General features: G+C 42.1%; 3 pseudogenes across 1 annotated transcript; all 3 read right to left on the reverse strand.

The window, feature by feature from the left end:
* Nucleotides 1-5: 5 nt before the first annotated feature.
* On the reverse strand, nt 6-2,676 carry LOC127360046 (heat shock 70 kDa protein 1-like; annotated as a pseudogene). Its single transcript, XR_007883147.1, has 2 exons — nt 2,532-2,676; nt 6-1,941 (listed from the first exon to the last, which is right to left on the reverse strand). The product of XR_007883147.1 is annotated as a heat shock 70 kDa protein 1-like (transcript).
* A 3,750-nt stretch (nt 2,677-6,426) lies between these two features.
* LOC127360048 (heat shock 70 kDa protein 1-like) lies at nt 6,427-9,396 on the reverse strand (annotated as a pseudogene).
* A 3,614-nt stretch (nt 9,397-13,010) lies between these two features.
* On the reverse strand, nt 13,011-16,011 carry LOC127360047 (heat shock 70 kDa protein 1-like; annotated as a pseudogene).
* Between the last annotated feature and the right edge of the window lie 1,814 nt (nt 16,012-17,825).

Raw genomic sequence — 17,825 nt, forward strand, 5'->3', positions numbered from 1 at the left:
TAGTCCACCTCCTCAATGGTGGGCCCCTGGGAGCCGGCTCGTGCCTGCTCTCTGCAGCTACCAGTGGGCATTCCTCCCTGATACAACTTGCTGATGACGGGGTTACACACTTTCTCCAGCTCTTTCTGCTGGTGTTGGTACTCCTCTTTATCAGCCAGCTGGTTGTTCTCCAGCCAGCCGATGATCTCGTCACACTTCTCAATCACCTTCTTCTGGTCCTCCTCACTAATTTTGCCCTTCAGGTTCTCGTCCTGCACGCTGCCCTTCATGTTGAAGCGTAGGACTCCAGGGGAGTTCTTGGCAGCGATCTTCTCCCTCTGAAGGTCGTCCTCGGCTTTGTATCTGTCGGCGTCCTGCACCATCCTCTCGATCTCTTCTTTGCTCAGACGGCCCTTATCGTTGGTGATGGTGATCTTGTTCTCTTTGCCGGTGCTTTTGTCCACCGCAGTCACGTTCAAAATGCCGTTGGCGTCCCGTCGAAGGTGACCTCGATCTACGGGACCCCCCCGTGGAGCGGGCGGGATTCCCGTCAACTCAAACTTGCCCAGCAGGTTGTTGTCCTTGGTCATGGCTCTTTCCCCTTCGTAGACCTGGATCAGGACCCCGGGCTGGTTGTCCGCGTAGGGTGCTGAAGGTCTGGGTCTGTTTGGTGGGGATGGTGGTGTTGCGTTTGATCAGGGAGGTCATGACTCCTCCGGCGGTCTCGATACCCAGGGACAGAGGTGCCACGTCCAGCAGCAGCAGGTCCTGAGCGTTGCCAGAGGTGTCGCCCGTGAGAATGGCGGCCTGGACGGCGGCACCGTCAGCCACCGCCTCATCTGGGTTGATGCTCTTGTTCAGCTCCCTGCCGTTGAAGAAATCCTGCAGCAGTTTCTGGATTTTGGGGATGCGGGTGGAGCCTCCCACCAGGACGATGTCGTGGATCTGCACCTTGTCCATTTGGCGTCCCTCAGGGGCTTTCTCCACCGGCTCCAACGTTCCCCTGAACAGGTCGGAGCACAGCTCCTCAAAGCGAGCCCTGGTGATGGAGGTGTAGAAGTCGATGCCCTCAAACAGAGAATCAATCTCGATGCTGGCCTGGGAGCTGGAGGACAGGGTTCTCTTGGCCCCTCTCACAAGCTGTGCGCAGCCTCCTCAAGGCTCTCTTGTTCTGGCTGATGTCCTTCTTGTGTTTCCTCTTGAATTCCTCCACAAAGTGGTTGACCATGCGGTTGTCAAAGTCTTCCCCGCCCAGGTGAGTGTCTCCGGCCGTGGCTTTGACCTCAAAGATACCGTCTTCGATGGTCAGGATGGACACGTCGAAGGTGCCTCCGCCCAGGTCAAAGATCAGGACGTTGCGTTCTCCGCTCTTGCCTTTGTCCAGACCGTACGCGCGATGGCGGCCGCCGTCGGCTCGTTGATGATCCTCAGGACGTTCAGTCCGGCGATGACGCCCGCGTCTTTCGTGGCCTGTCGCTGGGAGTCGTTGAAGTACGCCGGGACCGTGACGACCGCGTTGGACACCTGGTGGCCGAGGTAGGCTTCGCGATCTCCTTCATCTTCAGGAGGACCATGGAGGAGATCTCCTCGGGGGTAGAAGGTTTGTCCTCCCCCTTTGTATTCCACCTGGATTTTGGGCTTCCCTCCATCTCCAACCACCTTGAAGGGCCAGTGCTTCATGTCAGCCTGCACCACTGGATCATCCAACTTTCTTCCAATCAGTCTCTTGGCATCAAACACAGTGTTGCTGGGGTTCAGAGCCACCTGGTTCTTGGCCGCGTCCCCGATCAGCCTTCGGTGTCGGTGAACGCCACATAGCTGGGGGTGGTCCTGTTGCCCTGGTCGTTGGCGATGATTTCTACTTTTCCGTGCTGGAAAACCCCCACACAGGAGTAGGTGGTGCCCAGGTCGATGCCGATCGCTACGCCTTTAGCTGCAGACATTTTCACTGGAGACGCTCGTCTGTCAAACAGTTCAACAACATTTTAGAAACAAGTTGGAGGAAGTAAACATCAGCACATTACTGCACATGTGCACTGACTCACAGCACATCATTAATACTGCCATTATACTGTTCTGCTCTTCATTAGCACACTTATTCATCCACTGCTCAACATTATCAACACTAATTATTACTATTCATTACACTTCTGTTATATAACAGTTACAACACATATTTCACATGTCTGATTTTCTATTTCTTTATACTTTGTTGTTATATTTTGTACTATAATGCACATATTTTAAAGTTCTTTATTATTATTTCTATTTCTTGTGATGTCTTACCCCCAATAAAGGGATCAATAAAGTATTTCTGATGGTGATGTCACAGTCTACAGTCATATTTATCATCATTAGTTTAGTTCAATATTGTTCACTTTAAGTCAAATTGTGTAAAATGCAGCAGAAAATGTTTTCTGAGCTTCTCGTGTTCAAGAAAACATTTAAAAACTAAACAGTTTGCTCCACTTACATCCCTTCAAAATAAAACGCAGATATGAATGGAGCAGATATGAAAGCATGAAGCTTTGAGAAATGAGTGTTGGACTTACAGTTGAGTGCTGAGTGGTCTGTGTTGTGAAGAGGATTGATCTTCTCCTTCCTCTCTGGATCTTCTGCTGCGGTCTGATCTGTTTCTGTTGCTGTCTCCGCTCTCCGACCAGCAGCTTTATATCTGTGGAAGCTGTCTGGCTGCTTCTAGACGTTTCACACACACACACACACACACACACACACACACACACACACACACACACACACACACACACACCATCAAGTAGGAGTCTGTGGCAGAGACAGCTTCCTGTTGCACATTTCAAAATAAAAGCATTCAAGAAATAATACTGTGTAAGTGACTCAACTCAAGACTCATTCGTCTTATTTTGAAGGGTACATCATTTGACTGCCTGTATTTTGCTCCAATGTGAGTGCAGCTTTTTGTTTCCTGTGTGATGACATCATGGACCGAAGTTTCTGGCTCCTGTCAGAACTTTCTAGGCAACCGGAGCAAAATCCAGACAGAAATGAATTTTCTCTCATTTGATCATTAGTTACTGTGAAGATTTACAGGACCCTAAAATACACAAGAGACTAAAACATTAAAACAATGCTAAGTTTTTATTATTTTATTTACACTTTTCACATCAAGACAAACACCAAAACTACAAATAACAGCAACTAACACAACCAAAGATTAATAAAAGGAGGTGGGGGTACAGTGCAGAGCCTCACAATTCATTATCATAGTGTGCACTTGATCCTCAGAGGAACCCAAAATATCAGAGCATGTTTCAAAACTTTATCCCAGTTTATTCCAAATTATATTCAGTATCGCTGTTTGCTTTTAATAATGTCACAGAAAAACTTAACAGTACTATTATCTCACTTTGTAGGTGATGATAATGAGATCGTTACTACCGGTGCTTCTCTCCTCTTTATAGCCCCCCATTAAAGGGATTATAAGAGTCCAAGACCCCCACTTCTCTCTGTAATCATCTTTTTACCAATTAATCCTACGCTTTTTATCCTTCCACAAAACAGAATAAAACGTTCTGTTTATATCATCGAACCAAGATTTTGGAATATACAGAGGAACTGAAGAAAATAAAAAAGATAATCTTGGGACAATGTTGATCTTCAGCACTTCAGCTCTGCTCCATAAGGACAGAGGCAGGGTTGAGCACCTTCTATGGTCTCTACAGAGTATAATAAAGGTTGTGCAGTCAAATCAAATATCTTATTATTGGTGTTATAATCAATACCCCCAAGTATTTCATCCCCTCTGCTTCGTCCAAGATCCGTCATGTACGTGTCAACCAAATATCATCTGCATACATATTTAATTTGAACTCGAGACCACTCATTAGAACAGCTCTACGTTCTATAGTGGTTCAGACAGGTCCATGATACAATGCTTCAATCCATTCTAAGCACCTTGGACCAAAACCATATCCAGAAAGAGCATAAAACAGGTACGGCCACTCTATTGTGTCAAATGCTCCCTCCAACATCCAGTGACGTCGCTACCAGTGGATGTCGGAGAGAGCGACCATGAGCATCATTTGGAGAAGCCTCCTCATATTGTTGGATAAGAGGCGTCCCGGGTATAAAGCCCTCCTGATCCAAGTGAATTAAACTGGATACAACTTTCTCTCAATGTTTCGCTTCTATTTTATGCACTTTGTCGTCATTATGAAGAAAACTTAAAGGCCTGTAGTTGTTTACATCCAAATGGTCTTTCCCAGTTAAACAATTGATTCAATACAAGCACAAAAAATGTACTTTAAACTTTACTGCTCAGATTGAGATTTTACATATTAACTTATGATGATTAAATGTTGATTAGTTTTAATGGATTAAACAACAGTTAACACCACATCGAGCGTCTGAGGGCAGAAATAATCAATCAGGGTTGAAAACACATAAAAACTTAGTTGTATAACAAGTTTAGACTGTTTTAATTCTGATTCTGATCATCATCTGTTCTAATATATATTTTAGTCTTTATTTTTCAGTCTCAACATTTTAAATTCTGGTTTAATCAAATCAAATGAAAATGACTTTATGATCTGTTAAGAACTTTATTTGTGTAAAGGCATCTAATGCGTACACAAAATGACTTACACAGTCTATTAATTATAAAGCGTCTTGTTTAGAAATCAAAGTAGTTGACAGTTGCTTATCCAACATATTTAATGTCTGTTATTAACTAAAAGCTGAATACTTACACAGCTTCAATCAGCACTGCTGCTCCAGCTACGTACATGTCTCCAATCACACACACATTTAACTTCTCCCCTCTGTTGAGATTAAACAGAACAATCAAACAATATTTATCCCATAAAACACTGACTTTAAGTATTTTAATTACATATAATTTTATTACACAAGTACAATGTAAAGGAGTGCACAGCCTCCTTATGGGTTTGCATTCAGTTCATCTGAAGAAAATATTTACGTTATGTTTATTTTTTTGAATAAGTACAATCTTGATTACATTAATTTCAGTTACGTTTGACTTAAAAATATTTCTTCATGTGTATGAAGTTGTGTCTTTAATGAGTCGCAGTAACTGTAATATTAACGTCTCCCTCCAGTGTTGGACAGTAGCTTTACATCAATCCATAATCATCGACTTGGTGATCAGCAGCACCAAAGCAAGTAAATACGGCTGTTTTTTGGTGTCTACATCCTCTGAGATCTCTCAGTATAAAGAAAGCTGATTCCAGAGTAAGGTCGACCCACAAGGTTTACATGATCTCTGTCTGAATGTCTCTCCGGTGTTTATATAGTTTGAAACAATCCCAGAAAATGTGAATATGATCACCAAACTTACAGAATGCCCTCCAACACAAAGAAGAGTTTAAATACTCTCATTCTGGTTTAACTCTGTCTCCTAGGCATATTTTATCAGTCATTATAATATAAATCTTTAATTCCCATTTCAGTTTGGATTCCTGAGTATTTCCTACATTACGTTGAAGCCATCTGTATACACTGTAAAACCTGATGAGTTAGTTCACCTCACACTGAGGAAACTGATCGTCTTAAACTTTTTAAGTTTATTAACTCACACAATTTAATCATGGAGGTTATTTAACTTTGGTAACTCGGGTAAATGAAGTTAATTGAACTAATTCCATTCAGTTAATTGAAGTTAAACTCATATGCAGCATTTCTCCAAACTTATTTAAGATGTGTGAACAGAATTTATCTGAATAAAGTCACTTAAATTAATCTTTATACAAATGTTAGGTCGAATTTATTCGGTATTACATTACCTGTCAAAACAGCTGACGTACGATAAAAACAATGTATGATTAATTGATTATCAAAATTGTAGCCGATTAGTTTTCTATATTGTTTTATGTGACAAACATCAAATCCTTCAGCATCATAATTCTTATATTTTTAAAAAGATATAAATTGGACTTCGGGAAAATGAGTCAGTGAAACAAACTAGAATTAAATCACCTGAACTTAAAATTACTGAACAAATGTAAGTTCACTAAGTTGTGTTTAATTTATGTGAATGAGTGACTCTAATGTTTTTAATTTATGTTATCTTACTTCTTTTTATTAAGATGTGTTGTCAGGTTTTACAGGTTGTAGACAGACTTATTATTATTTATCGCTCTACAGTTAACATGAAAACCCTTTTAAATCTGATGGTAGTTTACAAATCAGCTGCAGTGTCGGATTTATATGATTTCAGATTTTACTCACAGAAGAGTTGATCTACATTAATTAACACTTTATCTGCACATTTTCTAAAGCAATTATTTTAAATTTCCAGGTCAGAAATCTGGAAAAGCTGATTTATATTAACATTAATTATCGTTTTTTAATCAACTTTAAATGTATTTTAACATCAGAAACATTTTGTCATTTAATGTCTGGACCATTTAATAATTAATAAATCATTATAAAAACATAGAAACCAGAAAATTTCAATTTATTTTTCATCTTTATTGCAAAGTCCAACAAGGCAGAGATGAAAAATCCATCAAATGTAACTTATTATCCAAAAGTTTAATAAAGTTTCTTTATAGATAAGATGAGAAACACAGAATGAAGGTGAGATATAAAGTTACAGTCGCAGTAGTAATCACAATATTTACAGGGAACGTCTCTAAAACATTTGCATCTTTACAACTTATTCATTGAATTAAAAAAGGGAGCAAACATATGAACACAGGGCAGGAAGTTACAGGTAAAGGGTAAACAGTCCCAGTGGTCATAGGGTCCATATGAAGGGCCACTTTAGTCCACCTCCTCAATGGTGGGCCCCTGGGAGCCGGCTCGTGCCTGCTCTCTCTGCAGCTACCAGTGGGCATTCCTCCCTGATACAACTTGCTGATGACGGGGTTACACACTTTCTCCAGCTCTTTCTGCTGGTGTTGGTACTCCTCCTTATCAGCCAGCTGGTTGTTCTCCAGCCAGCCGATGATCTCGTCACACTTCTCAATCACCTTCTTCTGGTCCTCCTCACTAATTTTGCCCTTCAGGTTCTCGTCCTGCACGCTGCTCTTCATGTTGAAGGCGTAGGACTCCAGGGAGTTCTTGGCAGCGATCTTCTCCCTCTGAAGGTCGTCCTCGGCTTTGTATCTGTCGGCGTCCTGCACCATCCTCTCGATCTCTTCTTTGCTCAGACGGCCCTTATCGTTGGTGATGGTGATCTTGTTCTCTTTGCCGGTGCTTTTGTCCACCGCAGACACGTTCAAAATGCCGTTGGCGTCCACGTCGAAGGTGACCTCGATCTGCGGGACCCCTCGTGGAGCGGGCGGGATTCCCGTCAGCTCAAACTTGCCCAGCAGGTTGTTGTCCTTGGTCATGGCTCTTTCCCCTTCGTAGACCTGGATCAGGACCCCGGGCTGGTTGTCGGCGTAGGTGCTGAAGGTCTGGGTCTGTTTGGTGGGGATGGTGGTGTTGCGCTTGATCAAGGAGGTCATGACTCCTCCGGCGGTCTCAATACCCAGGGACAGAGGCGCTACGTCCAGCAGCAGCAGGTCCTGAACGTTGCCAGAGGTGTCGCCCGTGAGAATGGCGGCCTGGACGGCGGCACCGTAAGCCACCGCCTCATCTGGGTTGATGCTCTTGTTCAGCTCCCTGCCGTTGAAGAAATCCTGCAGCAGTTTCTGGATTTTGGGGGATGCGGGTGGAGCCTCCCACCAGGACGATGTCGTGGATCTGCGCCTTGTCCATTTTGGCGTCCCTCAGGGCTTTCTCCACCGGCTCCAACGTTCCCCTGAACAGGTCGGAGCACAGCTCCTCAAAGCGAGCCCTGGTGATGGAGGTGTAGAAGTCGATGCCCTCAAACAGAGAATCAATCTCGATGCTGGCCTGGGAGCTGGAGGACAGGGTTCTCTTGGCCCTCTCACAAGCTGTGCGCAGCCTCCTCAAGGCTCTCTTGTTCTGGCTGATGTCCTTCTTGTGTTTCCTCTTGAATTCCTCCACAAAGTGGTTGACCATGCGGTTGTCAAAGTCTTCCCCGCCCAGGTGAGTGTCTCCGGCCGTGGCTTTGACCTCAAAGATACCGTCTTCGATGGTCAAGATGGACACGTCGAAGGTGCCTCCGCCCAGGTCAAAGATCAGGACGTTGCGTTCTCCGCTCTTGCCTTTGTCCAGACCGTACGCGATGGCGGCCGCCGTCGGCTCGTTGATGATCCTCAGGACGTTCAGTCCCGCGATGACGCCCGCGTCTTTCGTGGCCTGTCGCTGGGAGTCGTTGAAGTACGCCGGGACCGTGACGACCGCGTTGGACACCTGGTGGCCGAGGTAGGCTTCGGCGATCTCCTTCATCTTCAGGAGGACCATGGAGGAGATCTCCTCGGGGGTAGAAGGTTTTGTCCTCCCCTTTGTATTCCACCTGGATTTTGGGCTTCCCTCCATCTCCAACCACCTTGAAGGGCCAGTGCTTCATGTCAGCCTGCACCACTGGATCATCCAACTTTCTTCCAATCAGTCTCTTGGCATCAAACACAGTGTTGCTGGGGTTCAGAGCCACCTGGTTCTTGGCCGCGTCCCCGATCAGCCTCTCGGTGTCGGTGAACGCCACATAGCTGGGGGTGGTCCTGTTGCCCTGGTCGTTGGCGATGATTTCTACTTTTCCGTGCTGGAAAACCCCCACACAGGAGTAGGTGGTGCCCAGGTCGATGCCGATCGCTACGCCTTTAGCTGCAGACATTTTCACTGGAGACGCTCGTCTGTCACACAGTTCAACAACATTTTAGAAACAAGTTGGAGGAAGTAAACATCAGCACATTACTGCACATGTGCACTGACTCACAGCACATCATTAATACTGCCATTATACTGTTCTGCTCTTCATTAGCACACTTATTCATCCACTGCTCAACATTATCAACACTAATTATTACTATTCATTACACTTCTGTTATATAACAGTTAGTACACATATTTTACATGTCTGATTTTCTATTTCTTTATACTTTGTTGTTATATTTTGTACTATAATGCACATATTTTAAAGTTCTTTATTATTATTTCTATTTTCTATTTATTTTCTATTTATTTTCCCCCAATAAAAGGATCAATAAAGTATTTCTGATGGTGATGTCACAGTCTACAGTCATATTTATCATCATTAGTTTAGTTCAATATGCAGAAAATGTTTTCTGAGCTTCTCGTGTTCAAGAAAACATTAAAAAACTAAACAGTTTGCTCCACTTACATCCCTTCAAAATAAAACGCAGATATGAATGGAGCAGATATGAAAGCATGAAGCTTTGAGAAATGAGTGTTGGACTTACAGTTGAGTGCTGAGTGGTCTGTGTTGTGAAGAGGATTGATCTTCTCCTTCCTCTCTGGATCTTCTGCTGCGGTCTGATCTGTTTCTGTTGCTGTCTCCGCTCTCCGACCAGCAGCTTTATATCTGTGGAAGCTGTCTGGCTGCTTCTAGACGTTTCACACACACACACACACACACACACACACCATCAAGTAGGAGTCTGTGGCAGAGACAGCTTCCTGTTGCACATTTCAAAATAAAAGCATTCAAGAAATAATACTGTGTAAGTGACTCAACTCAAGACTCATTCGTCTTATTTTGAAGGGTACATCATTTGACTGCCTGTATTTTGCTCCAATGTGAGTGCAGCTTTTGTTTCCTGTGTGATGACATCATGGACCGAAGTTTCTGGCTCATGTCAGAACTTTCTAGGCAACCGAGCAAAATCCAGACAGAAATGAATTTTCTCTCATTTGATCATTAGTTACTGTGAAGATTTACAGGACCCTAAAATACACAAGAGACTAAAAGATTAAAAACAATGCTAAGTTTTATTATTTTATTTACACTTTTCACATCAAGACAAACACCAAAACTACAAATAACAGCAACTAACACAACCAAAGATTAATAAAAGGAGGTGGGGGGTACAGTGCAGAGCCTCACAATTCATTATCATAGTGTGCACTTGATCCTCAGAGGAACCCAAAATATCAGAGCATGTTTTAAAACTTTATCCCAGTTTATTCCAAAATTATATTCAGTATCGCTGTTTGCTTTTAACAATGTCACAGAAAATCTTAACAGTACTATTACCTCACTTTGTAGGGGATGATAATGAGACTGTTACTACCGGTGCTTCTCTCCTCTTCATAGCCCCCCATTAAAGGGATTATAAGAGTCCAAGACCCCCGCTTTCTCTCTGTAATCATCTTTTTTACCAATTAATCCTACGCTTTTTATCTCCACCACAAAACAGAATAAAAAACATTCTGTTTATATCATCGAACCAAGATTTTGGAATATACAGAGGAACTGAAGAAAATAAAAAAGATAATCTTGGGACAATGTTGATCTTCAGCACTTCAGCTCTGCTCCATAAGGACAGAGGCAGGGTTGAGCACCTTCTATGGTCTCTACAGAGTATAATAAAGGTTGTGCAGTCAAATCAAATATCTTATTATTGGTGTTATAATCAATACCCCCAAATATTTCATCCCCTCTGCTTCGTCCAAGATCCGTCATGTACGTGTCAACCAAATATCATCTGCATACATATTTAATTTGAACTCATGACCACTCATTAGAACAGCTGTACGTTCTATAGTGGTTCAGACAGGTCCATGATACAATGCTTCAATCCATTCTAAGCACCTTGGACCAAAACCATATCCAGAAAGAGCATAAAACAGGTACGGCCACTCTATTGTGTCAAATGCTCCCTCCAACATCCAGTGACGTCGCTACCAGTGGATGTCAGAGAGAGCGACCATGAGCATCATTTGGAGAAGCCTCCTCATATTGTTGGATAAGAGGCGTCCGGGTATAAAGCCCTCCTGATCCAAGTGAATTAAACTGGATACAACTTTATCTCAATGTTTCGCTTCTATTTTATGCACTTTGTCGTCATTATGAAGAAAACTTAAAGGCCTGTAGTTGTTTACATCCAAATGGTCTTTCCCAGTTAAACAATTGTTTCAATACAAGCACAAAAAATGTACTTTAAACTTTACTGCTCAGATTGAGATTTTACATATTAATTTATGATGATTAAATGTTGATTAGTTTTAATGGATTAAACAACAGTTAACACCACATCGAGCATCTGAGGGCAGAAATAATCAATCAGGGTTGAAAACACATAAAAACTAAGTTGTATAACAAGTTTAGACTGTTTAATTCTGATTCTGATCATCATCTGTTCTAATATATATTTTAGTCTTTATTTTTCAGTCTCAACATTTTAAATTCTGGTTTAATCAAATCAAATGAAAATGACTTTATGATCTGTTAAGAACTTTATTTGTGTAAAGGCATCTAATGCGTACACAAAAATGACTTACACAGTCTATTAATTATAAAGCGTCTTGTTTAGAAATCAAAGTAGTTGACAGTTGCTTATCCAACACATTTAATGTCTGTTATTAACTAAAAGCTGAATACTTACACAGCTTCAATCAGCACTGCTGCTCCAGCTACGTACATGTCTCCAATCACACACACATTTAACTTCTCCCCTCTGTTGAGATTAAACAGAACAATCAAACAATATTTATCCCATAAAACACTGACTTTAAGTATTTCAATTACATATAATTTTATTACACAAGTACAATGTAAAGGAGTGCACAGCCTCCTTATGGGTTTGCATTCAGTTCATCTGAAGAAAATATTTATGTTATGTTTATTTTTTTGAATAAGTACAATCTTGATTACATTTATTTCAATTACGTTTGACTTAAAAATATTTCTTCATGTGTATGAAGCTGTGTCTTTAATGAGTCGCAGTAACTGTAATATTAACGTCTCCCTCCAGTGTTGGACAGTAGCTTTACATCAATCCATAATCATCGACTTGGTGATCAGCAGCACCAAAGCAAGTAAATACGGCTGTTTTTTGGTGTCTACATCCTCTGAGATCTCTCAATATAAAGAAGGCTGATTCCAGAGGAAGGTCGACCCACAAGGTTTACATGATCTCTGTCTGAATGTCTCTCCGGTGTTTATATAGTTTGAAACAATCCCAGAAAATGTGAATATGATCACCAAACTTACAGAATGCCCTCCAACACAAAGAAGAGTTTAAATACTCTCATTCTGGTTTAACTCTGTCTTCTAGGCACATTTTATCAGTCATTATAATATAAATCTTTAATTCCCATTTCAGTTTGGATTCCTGAGTATTTCCTACATTACGTTGAAGCCATCTGTATACACTGTAAAACCTGATGAGTTAGTTCACCTCACACTGAGGAAACTGATCGTCTTAAACTTTTTAAGTTTATTAACTCACACAATTTAATCATGGAGGTTATTTAACTTTGGTAACTCGGGTAAATGAAGTTAATTGAACTAATTCCATTCAGTTAATTGAAGTTAAACTCATATGCAGCATTTCTCCAAACTTATTTAAAATGTGTGAACAGAATTTATCTGAATAAAGTCACTTAAAAGAATCTTTATACAAATGTTAGGTCGAATTTCTTCGGTATTACATTACCTGTCAAAACAGCTGACGTACGATAAAAACAATGTATGATTAATTGATTATCAAAATTGTAGCCGATTAGTTTTCTATATTGTTTTATGTGACAAACATCAAATCCGTCAGCATCATAATTCTTATATTTTTATAAAGATATAAAGTCGACTTCAATGTTTTTAATTTATGTTATCTTACTTCTTTTTATTAAGATGTGTTGTCAGGTTTTACAGGTTGTAGACAGACTGTTATTATTTATTGCTCTACAGTTAACATGAAAACCCTTTTTAAATCTGATGGTAGTTTACAAATCTGCTGCAGTGTCTGATTTATAGGATTTCAGATTTTACCCACAGAAGAGTTGATCTACATTAATTAACACTTTATCTGCACATTTTCTAAAGCAATTATTTTAATTTTCCAGGTCAGAAATCTGGAAAAGCTGATTTATATTAACATTAATTATCCTTTTTTAATCAACTTTAAAAATGTATTTTAACATCAGAAACATTTTGTCATTTAATGTCTGGACCATTTAATAATTAATAAATCATTATAAAAACATAGAAACCAGAAAAATTCAATTTATTTTTCATCTTTATTGCAAAGTCCAACAAGGCAGAGATGAAAAATCCAAATGTAACTTATTATCCAAAAGTTTAATAAAGTTTCTTTATAAATAAGATGAGAAACACAGAATGAAGGTGAGATATAAAGTTACAGTCGCAGTAGTAATCACAATATTTACAGGGAACGTCTCTAAAACATTTACATCTTTACAACTTATTCATTATATTAAAAAAGGGAGCAAACATATGAACACAGGGCAGGACGTTACAGGTGAAGGGTAAACAGTCCCAGTGGTCATAGAGTCCATATGAAGGACCACTTTAGTCCACCTCCTCAATGGTGGGCCCCTGGGAGCCGGCTCGTGCCTGCTCTCTACAGCTACCAGTGGGCATTCCTCCCGATACAACTTGCTGATGACGGGGTTACACACTTTCTCCAGCTCTTTCTGCTGGTGTTGGTACTCCTCTTTATCAGCCAGCTGGTTGTTCTCCAGCCAGCCGATGATCTCGTCACACTTCTCAATCACCTTCTTCTGGTCCTCCTCACTAATTTTGCCCTTCAGGTTCTCGTCCTGCACGCTGCTCTTCATGTTGAAGGCGTAGGACTCCAGGGAGTTCTTGGAAGCGATCTTCTCCCTCTGAAGGTCGTCCTCGGCTTTGTATCTGTCGGCGTCCTGCACCATCCTCTCGATCTCTTCTTTGCTCAGACGGCCCTTATCGTTGGTGATGGTGATCTTGTTCTCTTTGCCGGTGCTTTTGTCCACCGCAGACACGTTCAAAATGCCGTTGGCGTCCACGTCGAAGGTGACCTCGATCTGCGGGACCCCTCGTGGAGCGGGCGGGATTCCCGTCAGCTCAAATTTGCCCAGCAGGTTGTTGTCCTTGGTCATGGCTCTTTCCCCTTCGTAGACCTGGATCAGGACCCCGGGCTGGTTGTCAGCGTAGGTGCTGAAGGTCTGGGTCTGTTTGGTGGGGATGGTGGTGTTGCGTTTGATCAGGGAGGTCATGACTCCTCCGGCGGTCTCGATACCCAGGGACAGAGGTGCCACGTCCAGCAGCAGCAGGTCCTGAACGTTGCCAGAGGTGTCGCCCGTGAGAATGGCGGCCTGGACGGCGGCACCGTAAGCCACCGCCTCATCTGGGTTGATGCTCTTGTTCAGCTCCCTGCCGTTGAAGAAATCCTGCAGCAGTTTCTGGATTTTGGGGATGCGGGTGGAGCCTCCCACCAGGACGATGTCGTGGATCTGCGCCTTGTCCATTTTGGCGTCCCTCAGGGCTTTCTCCACCGGCTCCAACGTTCCCCTGAACAGGTCGGAGCACAGCTCCTCAAAGCGAGCCCTGGTGATGGAGGTGTAGAAGTCGATGCCCTCAAACAGAGAATCAATCTCGATGCTGGCCTGGGAGCTGGAGGACAGGGTTCTCTTGGCCCTCTCACAAGCTGTGCGCAGCCTCCTCAAGGCTCTCTTGTTCTGGCTGATGTCCTTCTTGTGTTTCCTCTTGAATTCCTCCACAAAGTGGTTGACCATGCGGTTGTCAAAGTCTTCCCCGCCCAGGTGAGTGTCTCCGGCCGTGGCTTTGACCTCAAAGATACCGTCTTCGATGGTCAAGATGGACACGTCGAAGGTGCCTCCGCCCAGGTCAAAGATCAGGACGTTGCGTTCTCCGCTCTTGCCTTTGTCCAGACCGTACGCGATGGCGGCCGCCGTCGGCTCGTTGATGATCCTCAGGACGTTCAGTCCGGCGATGACGCCCGCGTCTTTCGTGGCCTGTCGCTGGGAGTCGTTGAAGTACGCCGGGACCGTGACGACCGCGTTGGACACCTGGTGGCCGAGGTAGGCTTCGGCGATCTCCTTCATCTTCAGGAGGACCATGGAGGAGATCTCCTCGGGGGTAGAAGGTTTTGTCCTCCCCTTTGTATTCCACCTGGATTTTGGGCTTCCCTCCATCTCCAACCACCTTGAAGGGCCAGTGCTTCATGTCAGCCTGCACCACTGGATCATCCAACTTTCTTCCAATCAGTCTCTTGGCATCAAACACAGTGTTGCTGGGGTTCAGAGCCACCTGGTTCTTGGCCGCGTCCCCGATCAGCCTCTCGGTGTCGGTGAACGCCACATAGCTGGGGGTGGTCCTGTTGCCCTGGTCGTTGGCGATGATTTCTACTTTTCCGTGCTGGAAAACCCCCACACAGGAGTAGGTGGTGCCCAGGTCGATGCCGATCGCTACGCCTTTAGCTGCAGACATTTTCACTGGAGACGCTCGTCTGTCAAACAGTTCAACAACATTTTAGAAACAAGTTGGAGGAAGTAAACATCAGCACATTACTGCACATGTGCACTGACTCACAGCACATCATTAATACTGCCATTATACTGTTCTGCTCTTCATTAGCACACTTATTCATCCACTGCTCAACATTATCAACACTAATTATTACTATTCATTACACTTCTGTTATATAACAGTTAGTACACATATTTTACATGTCTGATTTTCTATTTCTTTATACTTTGTTGTTATATTTTGTACTATAATGCACATATTTTAAAGTTCTTTATTATTATTTCTATTTCTTGTGATGTCTTACCCCCAGTAAAGGGATCAATAAAGTATTTCTGATGGTGATGTCACAGTCTACAGTCATATTTATCATCATTAGTTTAGTTCAATATTGTTCACTTTAAGTCAAATTGTGTAAAAATGCAGCAGAAAATGTTTTCTGAGCTTCTCGTGTTCAAGAAAACATTTAAAAACTAAACAGTTTGCTCCACTTACATCCCTTCAAAATAAAACGCAGATATGAATGGAGCAGATATGAAAGCATGAAGCTTTGAGAAATGAGTGTTGGACTTACAGTTGAGTGCTGAGTGGTCTGTGTTGTGAAGAGGATTGATCTTCTCCTTCCTCTCTGGATCTTCTGCTGCGGTCTGATCTGTTTCTGTTGCTGTCTCCGCTCTCCGACCAGCAGCTTTATATCTGTGGAAGCTGTCTGGCTGCTTCTAGACGTTTCACACACACACACACACACACACACACACACACACACACACACACACACACACACACACACACACACACACCATCAAGTAGGAGTCTGTGGCAGAGACAGCTTCCTGTTGCACATTTCAAAATAAAAGCATTCAAGAAATAATACTGTGTAAGTGACTCAACTCAAGACTCATTCATCTTATTTTGAAGGGTACATCATTTGACTGCCTGTATTTTGCTCCAATGTGAGTGCAGCTTTTGTTTCCTGTGTGATGACATCATGGACCGAAGTTTCTGGCTCCTGTCAGAACTTTCTAGGCAACCGGAGCAAAATCCAGACAGAAATGAATTTTCTCTCATTTGATCATTAGTTACTGTGAAGATTTACAGGACCCTAAAATACACAAGAGACTAAAAGATTAAAAACAATGCTAAGTTTTATTATTTTATTTACACTTTTCACATCAAGACAAACACCAAAACTACAAATAACAGCAACTAACACAACCAAAGATTAATAAAAAGGAGGTGGGGGTACAGTGCAGAGCCTCACAATTCATTATCATAGTGTGCACTTGATCCTCAGAGGAACCCAAAATATCAGAGCATGTTTCAAAACTTTATCCCAGTTTATTCCAAAATTATATTCAGTATCGCTGTTTGCTTTTAATAATGTCACAGAAAAACTTAACAGTACTATTACCTCACTTTGTAGGGGATGATAATGAGATCGTTACTACCGGTGCTTCTCTCCTCTTTATAGCCCCCCATTAAAGGGATTATAAGAGTCCAAGACCCCCACTTTCTCTCTGTAATCATCTTTTTTACCAATTAATCCTATGCTTTTTATCCTTCCACAAAACAGAATAAAACGTTCTGTTTATATCATCGAACCAAGATTTTGGAATATACAGAGGAACTGAAGAAAATAAAAAAGATAATCTTGGGACAATGTTGATCTTCAGCACTTCAGCTCTGCTCCATAAGGACAGAGGCAGGGTTGAGCACCTTCTATGGTCTCTACAGAGTATAATAAAGGTTGTGCAGTCAAATCAAATATCTTATTATTGGTGTTATAATCAATACCCCCAAATATTTCATCCCCTCTGCTTCGTCCAAGATCCGTCATGTACGTGTCAACCAAATATCATCTGCATAAATATTTAATTTGAACTCATGACCACTCATTAGAACAGCTGTACGTTCTATAGTGGTTCAGACAGGTCCATGATACAATGCTTCAATCCATTCTAAGCACCTTGGACCAAAACCATATCCAGAAAGAGCATAAAACAGGTACGGCCACTCTATTGTGTCAAATGCTCCCTCCAACATCCAGTGACGTCGCTACCAGTGGATGTCGGAGAGAGCGACCATGAGCATCATTTGGAGAAGCCTCCTCATATTGTTGGATAAGAGGCGTCCGGGTATAAAGCCCTCCTGATCCAAGTGAATTAAACTGGATACAACTTTATCTCAATGTTTCGCTTCTATTTTATGCACTTTGTCGTCATTATGAAGAAAACTTAAAGGCCTGTAGTTGTTTACATCCAAATGGTCTTTCCCAGTTAAACAATTGATTCAATACAAGCACAAAAAATGTACTTTAAACTTTACTGCTCAGATTGAGATTTTACATATTAACTTATGATGATTAAATGTTGATTAGTTTTAATGGATTAAACAACAGTTAACACCACATCGAGCGTCTGAGGGCAGAAATAATCAATCAGGGTTGAAAACACATAAAAACTAAGTTGTATAACAAGTTTAGACTGTTTAATTCTGATTCTGATCATCATCTGTTCTAATATATATTTTAGTCTTTATTTTTCAGTCT

The sequence above is a fragment of the Dicentrarchus labrax genome, unplaced genomic scaffold (genome assembly GCF_905237075.1).
Source record: "Dicentrarchus labrax unplaced genomic scaffold, dlabrax2021, whole genome shotgun sequence".
In the NCBI taxonomy this organism is placed as follows: domain Eukaryota; kingdom Metazoa; phylum Chordata; class Actinopteri; family Moronidae; genus Dicentrarchus; species Dicentrarchus labrax.